Genomic DNA, 16,576 nt, shown 5'->3' with positions numbered 1-16,576 from the left:
ACTAAATATTGTCAAGATGTCAGTTCTTTGCAATTTGAGTGTAATCCCAATGGAAATTCCAGCAAGGTATTTTGAGGATATCAGCAAATTAATTATAAAGCTTATATGAAAAGGCAAAAGACCAAGAATAGCCAACATAATATTGAAGGAGAAGAACAAAACTAGAAGATTGACACTATTGGACTTTAAGAATTGCTATAAAGCTATAATAATCAGGACAGTGTAGTATTAGGGAAAGAACAGACAGATCAAATGTGATACAATAGAAAACCCAGGAATAAACCCACATAACTGCAGTCAACTGATCTTTCACAAAGAAACAAAGACCGTATAATGAAGAAGACAGTCTTTTCAATGAATGGTGCTGGAACTGAACATCCACTTGAAATCAATCAATCAATCTAGACACAGACCTTACACCCTAAAAAAAAATTAACTCAAAATTGATCACAGACCTAAATTTAAAAGATAAAACTCTAAAACTTCTAGAAGAGAAGAAAATTTGATTACCTTGCATATGGCGATAATTTTTTGGTACAACACCAAAGGCACAGTCCACGAAAGAAAGGTGAAGGTGAAACTAGATTTCATTAAAATTAAAATGTTCCACTGTAAAAAACACTATCAAGAGAATGAAAAGATGAGCCACAGGACAAAAAGGGAATATTTGCACAAGACATATCTAATTGAGAACCACTAGCCAAAATACAGAAAGAACTCTTAAAATTCAACAGTAAGAAAATAAGCAACCCAATTAAAAGATTAGCAAAAACTTTAACAAAACAGACCTCACCAAAGAAGATACATAGATTGTAAACAGTGAAGGAAAAGATGCTCCATGTCATATATCATCAGGGAAATGCAAATTAAAATGAGATACCACTATGTACCCTTTAGAATGGCCAAAATCCAGAAAACTGACATCAAGTACTGTCAAGGATATGAAGCAGTAGAAACTCTAATTCGATGCTGGTAGAAATACAAAATGGTACAGCCACTCTGAAAAATAGTTTGGTGATTTCTTACAAAACTAAACATACTCTTATCACTTGATTCAGCAGTCTCACTCCTTGGTATTTACCCTAAGAAACCCCAAATCTATGTCCACACAAAAACGTACACATGGATGTTTATAGCAGCTTTATTCATAGTTGCCAAAGCATAGAAGCAACTGAGATGACCTTCAGTAGTTGAAGGGATAAACTAAAGTATACCAGACAAAGGACTATTATTCAGCACTAAAAAGAAATGAGCTATCAAGCTATAGAAAGACACGGAGGAAACTTAAATGAATATTACTAAGTGAAAAAAGCCAATCATACATGCCATAAAAATAAAAAACAAGAAAAGCAATCACATCTAACATTTTATAACTATGTTCTTATCCTCAAACTCTATGAAACTGATATCATTATCATACTCATTTACAAATGAGAATTTGAGACTTCAAAAGGTTAAATTTCCCTGGGAAATACTGTTTCATCAAGGATCAAGTCCCCACAGTCCCTGTCCAGAACAAAGGTACTCCATATCCAAGCTCTACATTCCTTGTCCTTACGGAACTTACAGGGTGCAGGAGCAGAGACAGAAAAGCAACTGGCTTCAATAATAGAGGTAAGAGCTGCATACAGATACCACTGTTATCATTCCATTTATTTGGAATCTTAAGTTGTGTCTCCTTTGTTTTGGAGATAATGATAAACTATCAGGCTAGCATCCAAACAGCTAGGCAGTAACACCAGATGCTGTCACTACACTCAGCAATAGCCACAGTCATGTCTCCTAGCTACACACTTAATGAAACAAAAAATGCCACAGTCCAGCTACTTGTCTGGAAATATTCCCTCAAAGTCACCATGTTCAGAAGCTCCATGGAGAGAAGCACTCCCTATGGAGGACTTCCTGACTTCTTCTGTCAATTCCCCCTGATTTTGCTCAGTGAGGTCTAGTTTCAGAATACACCAGACTGGCAGAGAGGAAAGTACTGGTCCTGCTTACAGTTCTCCTTATTGGGCTCTTACTGAAATGTAATCTTAAGTGATGCTCTCCACCTATAGTGAGAGGACTTGACAAATTCTGTGTATTCTATTAAGATGATATTAAGGATGCCTTTCAACATAATCTCTAGTATCTTACCTGTGAAAGAAAACTGGAAGTGGTTTATGGTCTCAGTGCCAAGAATAGTTTCATTCCCACCAAGACTGACTTTTGCTTACCTTGTGACCTTGACACTCCTATGAAAGATCCCATTTCCCTCTTTGTATTGGCCCTAAGGAAGCTCAGAGTGGATGTGTGGCACACCCATGCAATTTGTGTGCCTACTTTTATTCCCAATTCTTTCTTACAAAGTAACTCTACTTTCCCTTGTACTTCCTTAAATTAATTCATCTCAATGAATTGTGTGTTTCTTGTCACCTAAATTCATTTTTCAATAAGACAAAGTGTAAATATATATTTGAACTAAGTATTTTATCCTCTTTTTTATTCTTTCAAATACTACAAACACACCATGATTGGAACTCAAGCAAATCTAAGTTACAATTCCACTTACATAAGTAAAGAAAGATGCCTTCATCTGCACCAGAATTTCACTGACTTCTCACTTGTGATAATTCGTATCTCTAGTAAAAGAAGGGTCAAGGCACATCAGAATTCTCTTCAGCTTTGGCAACTGTCTGGCATGCTAACTGCTACCTGCTTGAACCAAGCTTACATTATTAATGAGTTTTCTGATTGTTGCTTTGAAGCTAACAGACATGGAGTCTTTAAATTAAAATAGAAAATAGTACCTAGGGGCGCCTGGGTGGCTCAGTCGTTAGGCATCTGCCTTTGGTTCAGGTCATAATCCCGGGGTCCTGGGATTGAGCCCCACATCGGGCTTCCTGCTCCACGGGAGACCTGCTTCTCCCTCTCCTACTCCCTCTGCTGTGTTCCCTCTCTCTCTGTGTCTCTGCCAAATAAATAAATAAAATCTTAAAAAAAAAAAAAGAAAGAAAGAAAGAAAAGAAAACAGTACCTAAAATATAATCATCCAAGAAAGATATTGGTCCTTCTACATGGCAATAAAATCACCCAAAGAACAAAATGGAATTACCTAGAAAATAACTTTAAAATAACTTGCTACAGAACAGGAAACATAGGATTCTATCAGAAAGAATCCTAATGTGCCCAGGGTGCATACTTAGTATCTCATTCCATTAGCCTTCTGTGAATTAAAACACAGGACTATTCTTACAACTGAGAGAATTTCCCCATGTTCTCTCTCTACCACTCTACTCACAGAAGACTACCAGCATATTCCAGTCAGAAAAAAGCATATATAAAACATTAGCTCATTGTAATGAAAAACCAAAACTAAGAAAACCCAAATATGTTTGTAACTATCCTAAGAATAAAAGTAAAAGATTTTGTCTTAACTTTGTCTATTTGTTCACTTTTGTTTCTTTTTCCTTTTCAATGATTTCATGAAAAACTCAGGGTTTATTCTCCCTAAGCCTTGAATCACTTTATATTTAGACAAGCTGAGTCTGGCTATCTCAGGAAAAATCATGCTTCAGACTTTTGCAATATTTCTAACCTCAAAAAATTACCAGTGTTCCTGAAGTCTAAAATGACTATACCCAGAGGAGCTAATTTTCATCTGTGCTTTGAACTTATACAAAAACCACAGCTGCCTTTATCTGTCTGGCTTATAGGTTAATTTACCACAGGGTGTTCTGTTTGGTTCTCTCTGGTATTATTTAGCTGATAAAAACTGGGAAATATTGTGACTATCTGTGTCTTGCCCTTATTATACTGTCCGATTTGGTTCAAATCATCTCACCTCACCCTCCCTCTCTCTCTCTTTCTCTGTCTCTCTGAAATTAGGTTTTGCTGTTGCCAAGAATAAATTGTTCCTTAGGGAAACCAGTAAAAGTCTTGATTGTGTGTCACCTTGAGCACAAGTGTACCAGGTAATTTTCGTTTTACCCTCAGTTTAAAATCACTGCTTCCACCTCTTGCTTGTCTTTGAAGGGAGGTGGGGAGCATTGGGATCAGTATAAAGTCCGTTATTAGTCACACTTTTTTTTTAAAGGATTTTATTTATTTATTTACAGACAGAGATCACAAGTTGGCAGAGAGGCACAGAGAGAGGAGGGAAGAAGGCTCCCCGCTGAGCAGAGAGCCCGATATGGGGCTCGATCCCAGGACCCTGGGATCATGACCTGAGGCGAAGGCAGAGGCGTTAACCCACTGAGCCACCCAGGCACCCCAGTCACACTTTCAACCATAGTGTATCTACTAGCATGGAAAGAGACTAGCCTCAATCGGCAAGAATTAATATTTAACAGAGCCATTGGAAATAAAGCATATATCCCCCACTGACGATAAATAAACAAACAAACCCAAGAGATAAATCTTCATTTCAGAGGGAGAACATGAGACTTTATTTGCTGGATTAGGGTTAAAATTTTAGCTCTTTCTGGATTTCATCTAATTTCTGGATCCCTCATGAAACCATTCCTTTATTACTTGCAGCTGTAATGCCTCCCTAGGGCTGCTCCCCTAGGTGCTGTTCCTTGCAAAGGGCTCAGGGAAAACATTTCCAGTTAGTATAAGCAGAAGAAAGGACAACCTGCTTTTTTTAAGAAAAATAAATTTCAAAATTTCAAAATGGTAAACTATGGTAGATACCATAAGACTAGCAAAGTTTACATACCCTTCACATTGTCTAAGCCACTCCATCAAGCACTGTTTTCTTCTAATGTTCCAAATTTGGACACATATGAAGGTGGAATCATCAGTGAGGAAATAATTAAAGATCCAAGCATATAATTCAGAAAAAAATTTGAATAAAACTCTATGACAAACATTTAAACAGGCCAAAGATGCACCAAGGTATCGCCATTGTGTGTAGTTATTAACAAGAATGAGTTATGTCTGTTGGCTAACCTAAAAAAACCCAGCTATGATCTATCAATTAAAAAAAAAACAAAGTTACTGTACAACAATGCTTACAGTATGACCTCATTTTTGTAAAATGAAATAAACAAGCAAACAAAACTCAACACAATAGAAGGCTATAAGTTTCTATAAGCATAGAGGAAAATACATTAAGTATACATAGTTAATGGGTAACACTCATTACCTCCGTTTATGATCTTAAAATTAAACAGAACAAAAAAAGTAAGAAAAAAAAACACTATGAAGGAAGATATATGCATCCTACATATGAAAGAATATCCTATTCAATTCAATGAACATTCGTTGAGCGCTCAGAAACAGGCATGTTGCTAAGATATGGTGCACTGGGCTACCAGTAATAGAAAACCCAACTCAGGTTGCCTGAAGTAAGAACACTTATTGGCCTGCATAACCAGAAGCCCAGCAGTGATAAAGGTCTCAGGAGGGACATGATCTGGGACTCCAGCTCCATTTCACTAAGATTCTCTTGATTTTCCCTTTCTCTGCATATTGATCACCACCATCTGATAGGAAGGATAGGACTTATTTCCAAATATCACATGTCCAGAAGGAGAGAGAATGGCTTCCCGAAGAGATGAAGTAAATGCTCCTGTCAAATCTCTCCTTGTGCCTCACTGGCCCAGTTGTGCCACATTCCTAATCTTGAAAAATTCATGACAAAGAAGATGGATATTAGATCAATCAGGGATAGTCTTGAGCAAGGCATGAAGACAGTCTACTGAGGAACATGGGCTGAGTCGGGGAGAGGACAGGAGTAGATATCAAAACAGGGTTCCATTAGCAAAGAGAACAAAGAAGTGATAACTATGGTCAAACATGAACAATAGCAGCACAGTCCTTACCTAGTAGAGTTTACACATTCCAAAAGGCAAGCAATAAAGAAGCAATTATGACTGGGAGAAGCATTATGGAGTATATAGTAATATGCTTTGGGAACAGATAGCAAAGGATTTATCATTGGTAATAAGAAGATAATTCAGGCATTACTCTAATGTGATTGCTCAGTAAAAAATTATTTTTTATATTAATGGTCAGAATGTATAAAACATGAGCCTTCAATATAAATACTCCTCATCTGTAACTGCCAAAGTTTTCCACCTCGCAAATATGGAAATTCTGATAAATTCTATTTCACATTATTCCCATCACAAAAGAAACATATATGTAAGTTGGGTTTTATACTGAATTAGTGAATATGTTCTTACAGGAAGAAAACATCTGTTTTACTAAGTTTCAATGAAAATTTAATTTTCTACTTCTAATTTTACATATATGAAGACTGGAAGAATTTTGCACAAATTAGTTTGTGGCTCCAAACATTTCAAACACTATATTTCTGGTGCCAAGCACTGAAAGATGCATTCAGACAGCACTTTCATGTTATTCCTGGAAGCCATTCCTATACTAGATTTGCTAGTAATAACTTCACTGTAAATGCATCCCTCTAAACCAGAATTAGTGTGTCCCCGATTCAATTTGGATCCCAAACTACGTACAAAATTCCCAAGCATAAAGGAAGTATGACAAAGGTAAGTCAAAGTAGAAAGAGACAATGGTCTTAGAGTGAATGAAAAACTATATATATAAATATTACCATTACTGTATTTTACACTTGTACACTGCAAAAATACAGATGACCACAGGAACACATTGCTAAATTCCCACCCAAAGCCTTGAAAGGGGCTCAGGCAAGTGAGAAGCACAGAAGTTTGTTTAGGCTTCATTAGCTTTATGGTAAAGCCAGCTCTGCCTGGGAGAGAAAAGTAGGTTGAGAGAAGACTATGCAAATATAGGAAAGAGAGAGCACAATGATAGTTGAGGGCTTCCTGTAAGGGAGAAGCCTGGAGTGTGACAAACTGAAGCAGGAAAGGAGCACAAGTTATTTCAATATAGGCAAGTTTGCCTATGTAGAAAAAATATGTTTGCCTATGTAGAAATAATTTAAGTTTGCCTATGTAAAAACAATATAAGTTTGCCTATGTAGAAACGAGAGGTTGAAAGAGGTCTCCTCTTGTTTCTGTAACTTTCCATAGGAAGTAAAAGGCAAGATAGTCTACAGAATGTGAATGGGTAGTTGTACCTAAGGAATAATGGTAAGGCTTATGAATAATCATTTTGGAACCTATAAAAGAGATGACAGGGCAATGGGGAAAATTTGCTAAATAGTGCTGAGGTCAAAATAAAATTGAAGAACATAATCTTGACATGTCACCAATCTTTAGGGTTGTGTGATAGTCTCCAGTAGAATACAGCAGCTTAGCTGAGAAACCAAATGTAATGGAATTTTGTTGCTTTTTGACCACCCAATATTCATAGACCATCATTTTATTCATTGTACCCCAATTTATCTCTAGAGAACCATTTAATTCTTCCCCCACTTTTAGCCCACATACTCTGGGCCCCAGTGTGGAGCATGTTCCCTAGACACAAACCAGATCGTTTTCTGTCACTTACAATGGAAGAAGTCCTCACTGAATTCCAGAAAGAAAGAAGGAAAGAGACAGAGAGGAAGGGAGGGAGGAACCAAGGAAGAAAGAGAGGGAAACAGGGAGAAAAGGAGGGAGGGAGGAATGAAGGAAGAAAAGAAAGAAACCGGAAGTGGCATAGTGCAGATAATGGATCAACAAAATGAAACAGGAGAAGATAGAAGAGAAAGTAACTAAGGAGTATCTTGTCTTCTATTTGTGAGACTGAGACCATGTGCCTCTTGCAACTTCCCCAATAAAAGACTTGACAGGAAAAGAGGAGTTCAGAGAGTATTATTTATTATGGCTTTCTAGAACAGCCTACAAAGAAAAGATTCACTTAGGCCGAAACTGGCCCATCTGAAAGGAGAAAAGAATGAAAAGTATGGGTATGCAAATGAAGACCACTTCTGTTTGTGGTCTACAATCCAAGATGGCTAAAAGTCTAGTGAAATGGAACCAAGAGTTGGAAAAATGGAATGCTTTCTTGTCAGGAAGGTTCATGTCAGGAAAGGCAGGTGGGAGTTGTTCTAGGAGACCAAAATTGGGATATTTTCCCACTCAAATATTTGCTGTTATGCACTCTAGACTGACAAAGAGAACTAACCTAATTGCAAAAAGCTGGGATGGAGCCTGCGAGCAAAAGGCAAATTACCGCTGCTATGGTTTAATTTTATCCCTAGGCAGAGAGCAAAATGGAAGCCATTCAGCTGAGTCAAGTGCATGAGCCAGTGTCTGAGACTAAGGCAAGGCCAGTAGCTACAAGATTGAAATTCCCATGCCCACTTCCATGATTCACAAGCTCTTCTGATACGACATCTGACTTTGGATTCTTAGATCATGGAACTCAGGGAATGAAAAGGGGAGTGGGAGGTGGAAACCTTCATAAGTTGTTAAGGAAGTTGCTTTGCTTCAGTTCTAAATCAACTCCCAGGACCCCAAATCTTTACTAACCTGAAGGCAACTGCTCCAAGATGATACTATTAGATGGCTCATCCTCCCCGTACCCATATGAGATGTTGCTATGGAAAGCAATGGACAAAGGAGAACTTCCTAAAGGGTAGAAAAGAGATCAGTCACACTGTTTATTAAACCTTTTGACTCAGTAGATCTTGGTAGCGCTTTGTACTTTCATCAGCTAGATGGGCTTATTGTACACACGCACTTGAAATATAGTATTTTAGGGGTGAAAGAATCTGAGATACAGGCAACTTGGGGCACTGACCTATATCAATGATTGTCACTCATTCCGCCTCCTCCCTCACAACCTGGGGTGCACAGATCATCAATGGCATAAGGAAACCAAGCACTAGCCTAGAAAATCTGAAAATCTGTCTTCTAAAATTATCAAAAAGGGGTCCCTGGATGGCTCAGTCTATTAAACATCTGCCTTTGGTTCAGGTCATGATCCCATGGTCCTGGGATTGAGCCCCATGTGGGACTCTCTGCTCAGCTAGAAGCCTCCTTCTTCCTCTCTCTCTGCCCCTACCCCTTGTCTATGTGTGCTCCCTCTCTTAATAATTAAAATCTCAACAAAAATTAAAAAATAAAAATGGAAGTATCAAAAAAGAAGCTGGGCCAACATATGGGGTAGTTCTACCAGCTCACTATTAAATAGAGAATCCCATCATCTCAAGTGGTTTCCTCTCTTTGGGAGACTGGCCAGAAACGGTGGGAAACTGCTCGCTCTATTGTGGCAAAAAACACTGTTTTCACTAAAAATCATTTCTTCTTCATTTGGGCGAGCATTGAAGGAAGGTGTACACATGTGGCTGAATTCTATCCAATGGAATGTGGGGGGAGAAGTGATGAACACCACTTCCAGGCTTAGGCCATAAAAATCTGCCAGGTTTCCAAGCATGGTACTCCATCAATACTGTCTGCTGGATGTTGGCACAATGGCATTCACATGCTGAAGATGGCAGAGCTTCTATCACCCTGGATTCCTGGGCGATTACTTAGAACCAATCAGGAACATCTGAATTGGGCTATTATATGAAAAACATCAACTATTCTTGGGTTAAGCCACTAATTGGAGGGATTTGTTGTCATAAAAACTAGCACTAATTTAACAAATATTCAGATTGATGTTTGTGTCACATTCATGAGGCCAGAGCAATACATCCAGAATTATGACTGAACCAGGGGAGATGATTAACCAGGGTCACCTGAGGAAGCATGGCTAGAGAATTCTAGTTGTAATGAGAAGGAAGCAAAACTAACTGCTAGAGAAGTATCCCCAAAAGTCAGGATCAAGTGAAGAAAGCATTCATAAGAGAGGAAATAACAGGCAGCAAGCCAGGAGGCCCATGAGTGAGTTGGGTTGCTAAGCATGAAGACAATCAGAGCATGTGGTGTAGTTGAAGGCAGAGATGTGAGGGCAGCAAAGGTCTGTTTGCACAGGTACCCTTAGCAGGAGGCCTAAAAGTGTGAAGGAACTGTGCAAATCCAGACACTTTCAGCCCCATCTCTCACAGCCAGTTTTGCATCCCATTAGCTTGCTGAAGCCTCAACCCACTGGCTTCATTCCTCCAAACCCCATTTCTCAAAGATTGGTTCACTTCTCAAGTTCGTTTCTTTTTTCTTTCTTTCTTTCTTTCTTTCTTTCTTTCTTTCTTTCTTTCTTTCTTTCTTTTCTTTCTTTTTAAGATTTTCTTTATTTATTTGAGAGGGAGACAGAGAAAGAGAGAGAGGAAGCAAGAATGGGGGCAGGGGCAGACAGAGGAGAAGCAGGTTCTCCACTGAGCAGGGAGTCTAATGCAGGGCTCAGTTCCAAGACCCCATGATCATGACCTGAGCCAAAGGTCGATGTTTAACTGATTGAGCCACCTAGGTGGCCCCCAACTTCTTTTATTTAACTTAGGTCTGTATCTGCCACACACTGATAACGTTTTCATGTTCCATTTCCAAGTCCTCAGCATATCTATGCTTCATAGTTGAACTTTTCTGTAAGCCAATAATTGTTGAGAAGCTTACTGTGGGTAACTGACCCCTATCCAGAAGAGAAAGCACCTGATGCTTTTCACTCTAGTGTTATTCCTAACACGCTCACTCCAAAATACCACTGTTTGTTAGCCCCTTCTAGGATTAAACTAAAAGCGCCTAGAGGAGCATCCACAGTGCAGAAGGGGGCAAATACCCATGAAGTCCCCTGCTTTGGGGACATCAGGACTTCATGACAAGTGCCACAAGCCTCTAGGCATTCCATGATCTCTTCACCAAGCTAAAATTCCTGAGAAAGGAGGCATCAAACTTTTTGTTAAAGGTCTCAATAGAGACTTTGGCAGCCTCAGTCCTTCTCCACTACCAAAATCCTTCCTATCTCTAGTGGTCCCCATGTCTGAACCCCTTCCCAAGAAGAACCCCAAAACAAAGAAACTACCATCATTTGGATTATTCCAAGATCTCAAAGGTCTTTTGTTTGCCCCGGCCTCTAGGAACTGTATGGCTGTCTTGTGGGATTTCTGCCCTATATTTGTAAGTTCTCTAAGGACAAGAACTGAAAAATGCTTAATAAGAATCTTTGGTTCATTTTCTATGCTGCTTCTTTGCAAGTGAGTAACACATGACTTTAGATCACAATGAGAATATTCACGTTTATTTTGCGGGGTCCACCTAAGCAAATTATCGGCACTGAGTAGTGCTTAGCGATGCTGAGACGTGGATACTCCAAGATGAATTTGTGATGAATAATGTAGACAGATCACCAAAGCTTATGGCCAGAAGATCATAGAAGAGTTGAGGACAAACTGAGGGAGGCCCAGAGGCAACAGGAGGAATCACGAAGTCCAAGGTAGGTCAAATAGGACAATCACATTCTAAAGGAAAATCCATTATGAATGAGGGAGAAATAAGGTGAAGGAAACAAGAAAGCCCAGGTAAGAGAATGGACAGATGGCACTGCAAGGTGATAAAACCTGAATATCAGTGTCCACACAAATGAGGCTTTGAATTTTTGCATCTCTACTTCCTGTGTCCTATGGCCTCTTAAAATTCAATTAACCACTTAGAGCCTTAAAGGACTTGTAAACTACAATGATAATATCTACATCCTAGAGTCATTCTAAGAATTAGAGACTATATATTTATACAGATGTATTACGTGCATCATATAGCAGGCATCAATAATGGGGGCTGTATGCATAAGATTATTGGTTGTGAGCTTGCTGTGGCATTGTAAGCAGTAACAGTCTCAGCCAGAAGCTGATGACTGAAGTTGGCTTTGTTTGTTTGTTTGTTTGTTTTTAATTTTAAGTAGGTTCCACACCCAACATGGGCCCTGAGATTGAGTCCCTTGCTCTATGGACTGAGCCAGCCAGGCGTCCTAAATCATTATTTATAACACTTAACTTGTTTCAGCCAACAATGAACCTTTGTTTAGTACTTAAACATTTTAGTATTTCTTCATTGAACAGAATAAGTAAACCCATTTTCTCTGTAAAAGTCCAAGCTAACTGCCAAAAACACAGTATGACCCCATGCATGCACCATAATGTTACCTGTTTTTATGTAACCATCCATCTTGGCTTTCAATTGCCAGCATTTTTAAAGATTTGTTACTAAATATAAGTCTTCTTCATTTCTATGCAATCTTACTCTGATTTGGCTGCCTTTTTTTTCCTCCTAAATTCTTTTTTTTTTTTTTTTATTGAATCAACCCTTTGTTCTGGCACCATGTTAATATACCTTTTGGTCTATTTATACATGTAACATCTTGGACTGACTTTTTATTCCAAGTTTCTTCCTGGCAAAGACAATGATCACAGTGTGCATACTTAATAAATGTTACATAATAATAACCATTAAATGTTCCTTTAAAATCTTAAGCAGCTTTTTATCTTTAGCTTCTACTTTGAGATAATTATATACTTCCCCAAAACTATTTATAGTTCCCATCAGGAAGAACAGCTGAAAAAAAAAAAAAATGTGTTCCCAGTCCTGCCAAAACTATGGTAAAAGTGATTTAAACTCTGAATTTCTGTTGCAAGTGTTCAAATGGCATTCAACATATGGGTGTCTGAATCCAACAATAGAAAACTTTTCCTAACCAAACTCTTCCTGATGGAGGTGGTTATTGGACACATCTTGCCCATACACCATCATCATTCATTCACCAACAAACAGATATGCAAAACAGTTACAGAAAAACACCTTGTTCTTTGCTGTTCTCAATCCATCTGGATCTGAGCTCCTCAGCCGCACCGTGAGTCATGACCTCCTCCTTCCCTTTGAAGCCTGAGCACCAGCATATTTAGTCTAGACCACAAGATGTAGTCAGAGATGACCTTACAAATTAGAGGAACAGAGGACCTCCTCCATGACATGACTTGCATATCCCAGGGTCCAAAAAGTACATACATGTGTTTACTACTCTTGGGGTTGCCAGGTTTAGCAAATAAAAATTTAGAACCCTTATCCATTCTACAACCATCCCTACATCTCTATCCATTCTACAACCAGCCCATTCTACAAACCAGCCTAGCGACAGTGTCTGAAAACCCCCAGATGAGAACCTTCAGTCAGGGAAGCAGGTCTAGCTAGTGGGATGGTCACTGGGTTTGGAGACTGAAGACAAGGGCACTGGTCTCAGGTCTTGTCACTTAGAAGCTGTTTGGTTTAAGTAAATCCATTATGATTTTTACTGCTAAGACCCTATTCTCAAAAGGTCCATTTCCTGACTTTTGGGAACCACTACGCTTTGTGAGTCCCTATGCTAGGTGCTGGGGAAACAACAGATGAGCATAGTGCTCTGCCCTCAGAGAGCTTCATGTCCAGTGGGAAAGAAACCTGTGAACTCAACAGAGAAACGTGGGGCTGGAAATCAATAGCACATGTCTTCTTTTGTTTTTGTCTTTTGGCTTTCATTGCTTCTAGGCCAGATTACGTTTCCTTTCAGTGTGCATACTACTACATATTTGTTTTCATGAGAAGCCTTTTGCCCTCGAGAGGTCAAATAGAACCCACTGCTTAGCAATAGTAGCCTCCACACAGATGAGCATGGTACCATAACGTCCTAGCATCTAAGTCAATCATCATTTCTGAGATTACAGATACCTCTGGGGAGTCGTACAGGAAAATGTCATCTTTCTTCCTGTCAGAAAGAAGTGTCTTCTGTGCCCTTTGCAGTTACCCCACTCATCAGATGATGGTCCTGGAAGAGGAGATGAGAGCAAAAGGAAATTCTCTGGCTACTGATGGTTTCCCAAGGGGTCTCCAGCATCTACAAAGGAAAAGTTCTTCCAGCATAGACCCAGAGGGACAGAAAGGACAGCAATGCTTACCAAAGCAAATGTGGGGTATGCAGACCCAGCTGAGGTCCCCTCTGAAGTTTAAGTCCACACCGAGAACAAACTTCTGGCCCACATACCGGGAAGCAATTCCTGGTCACATCACATTGACCTGGTTCCTTTGTCCATGAGTTCAAGTTCAGCGTTCTTTTTTAGTGGGAAAGCTTGGATGATAAACTAAAATAATAATAATAATAATAATAATAATAAATTTTTTAAAAACTTCTTTAAAATGTAAACATTCTATTATTCTCCTTTCTACTAATAAACATGCACCTATGCAATTAAGGTACTGTCCAGGACCACAAACTGGCCTCTGCTTACTCAATCACTGGTTTTTCCAAACCTTGCAACTTCATTGTCCAGCCCTTCTCTCTGTAACAGTGAAATCTCACTGCCTGGAAGTGGAAGGAGCTCTGAAGTTGGAAGCCGTCAGCTTGGTTTGAATCCCAGCTCTGCCTCCTTATTGGTGCAGAAATTTGGGTAAGTCGTCTAGTTGCTTCAAACTGTTTCTTCATCTGTTTATTGGGGTAAAATGTATTTGACAACCTCTATGTATTTGACAATCTCTAATAGATGCACTATCACAGATGGTCAATAAGATAAATTACACTATTTAAAACATACCTTCATTAATACATAATAACAAAGAACAGTGATGGGTTTGGGTAGTTTCTCAGTGTAGTTTCTTTCTCAGTGTAAGAATTCAGTTGATTAAGCAGTTCTAATTCCTATACCAATCATGAGTTAATGGGCATTTTAAAACACTCCAATCTTATATCAGGCTGAGAGAGATCTGGTGACACAGTAGGAGTGTCAAAGTGGGAACAAGGACGCTGGAGTTCTTGATTTTATCACCTCCACCGGCTCACCCTCAGTCTTAGCTACTATACCTAAATGCTGGTACATTAGACAAATCAGTACATCATTGAACCCAAGTGGTGCACCAAGGTGAAAACCTTTCCAAAAGGGATTCTGGGATCTATGCAATTTAAGGGGAGTACTGGGTATCAAAGTGTCCCCAAAATTTCTGCCATAGTCAGCAAATTCCACGAAGGTTCTGTGCAATGGGAGATGGTATGTCCAAGGCTGCCAGGGACCCAGTCAACTTAACCAGTCTCTTTTCTGGTGTAGCTAAATACAGTTAAAGACTGTATTTGTTCCTGTACCAGGAACAAATCAACCTAGGTTTTATGTTAATATTCACAACTTTGTGTGTAGGTTTTGCTGCTAAATCATTCATTACCTAAGGCATGCAGAGTTATAGTCATCCAGTATGATGCTCAGTAAGCTCTTCTCACTAAGGACTCAGTTCTCTCATGAGAGAATAATAGAAGCAAGGTGACGTAGAAAAATGAACTCTGGCATTTGGCCAAAGCTGTGAATCTAAGCTAAGCCTGAAAAAGTTACTTCATCCCCTGGCAACAATTTCTTCAGTTGGAAAAAGGAGAAAACACTGTGAATTAAAATCGATAAAGTATATTTTGATTTAAGTGGCCAAAAATGGCACCCATCATTACTATCAGCACACTTCTATGCTAAGAGTTAGTACTGTTATAATTGTTTTCAAATTCATGGGGTGTCTGGGTGGCTCAGTGGGTTAAAGCCTCTGCCTTTGGCACAGGTCATCCCAGGGTTTTGGGATCAAGCCCTCCATCAGGCTCTCTGCTCCACAGAGAGCCTGCTTCTCCTCTCTTTCTCTGCCTGCCTCTCCGCCTACTTGTGTTCTCTGTCTGTCAAATAAATAAATAAAATCTTTTTTAAAAAACTCAATTCTTTAAAAAGACGTCATCCTTCACAGTATCACAAACATAGAAAGGAAGTTGGTTTACATAATCTGGTCAATTGACTATTTTCCCTTTTGGGAAGTTTCAAAAGAGATACAGTGAAAATCAGAGATAAATACTGTGCCCTGTGATTATGTGGATTTGAATCTAGTACAGTCAGAATGTGCACTCCACCCTCTGCCACAAGCTTATCCCAATTGTTTTACTAACCTCAACACAGACTGAATTTTTTGGACTAGCAGTACAACATCATGGGAGGATTTTATTATATTTTAAATTTGGATTTCACCCTTGTAATGGTCTTTTGCTGCATCAGTTTGGCCAGGCTACAGTCTCCAGTTCATCCATCAAACACTAATCTAAGTGTTGCTGTGAAGGTATTTTGTAAATGTGATTAAAGTCCGTCATTAATCCACATTAACTAAGAGAGATTATCCTAGATTATCTGAGTAGGCCTGATTCAATCAGTTGAAAGACCTTCAAAGCAGAACTGAGGTTTCTCCCAGGAGAAAATTCCATCTTGGGCAACAGCTTCAGCTAGTACCTGTGAATTCCAGCTTGCCCTACCTGAACACCTGCCTTTGGGATTTCAGATTTATCTAGCCAGTCCCACAATCAGTAAGCCAATTCTTGCAATAAATCTCCTAAAAAATATCTCTACCAGTTTGGCTTCTTTGGTTAAATGTTAACTGATATAGCCATAAATTGTTTCTTTTTGCATTAAATCTAATTGACTGCACCTTGATACCTCAATTGTTCCTAAAGTTTCTCTTTATTATATATACATTAAGTAGGGTTCATGACAGATAAGAAATTTTTTTTTTCTATTTTCATGGTAGATATGAAAATGTTTTTAATTCACATGTTCCTCTACTTCGCTATATCTTTCTTTCCATTTCAGGGAAAAAAAAACTATCAAACGTAGATTCAATGGCAATCTTCTTTTGTAACTTAAAAAGAAATATGTTTATTGTTTAGGTGTGAAAAAGAAGAGAAAATAATAATAATCTAATTTGCAAGAACCTGAAACTCATATATAAAAACTGGCATTTCCTATAGATTTAAAAGTGAA

This window comes from Mustela nivalis (assembly GCF_964662115.1).
Source record: "Mustela nivalis genome assembly, chromosome: 5".
In the NCBI taxonomy this organism is placed as follows: domain Eukaryota; kingdom Metazoa; phylum Chordata; class Mammalia; order Carnivora; family Mustelidae; genus Mustela; species Mustela nivalis.
This window is presented reverse-complemented; position numbering follows the sequence as displayed.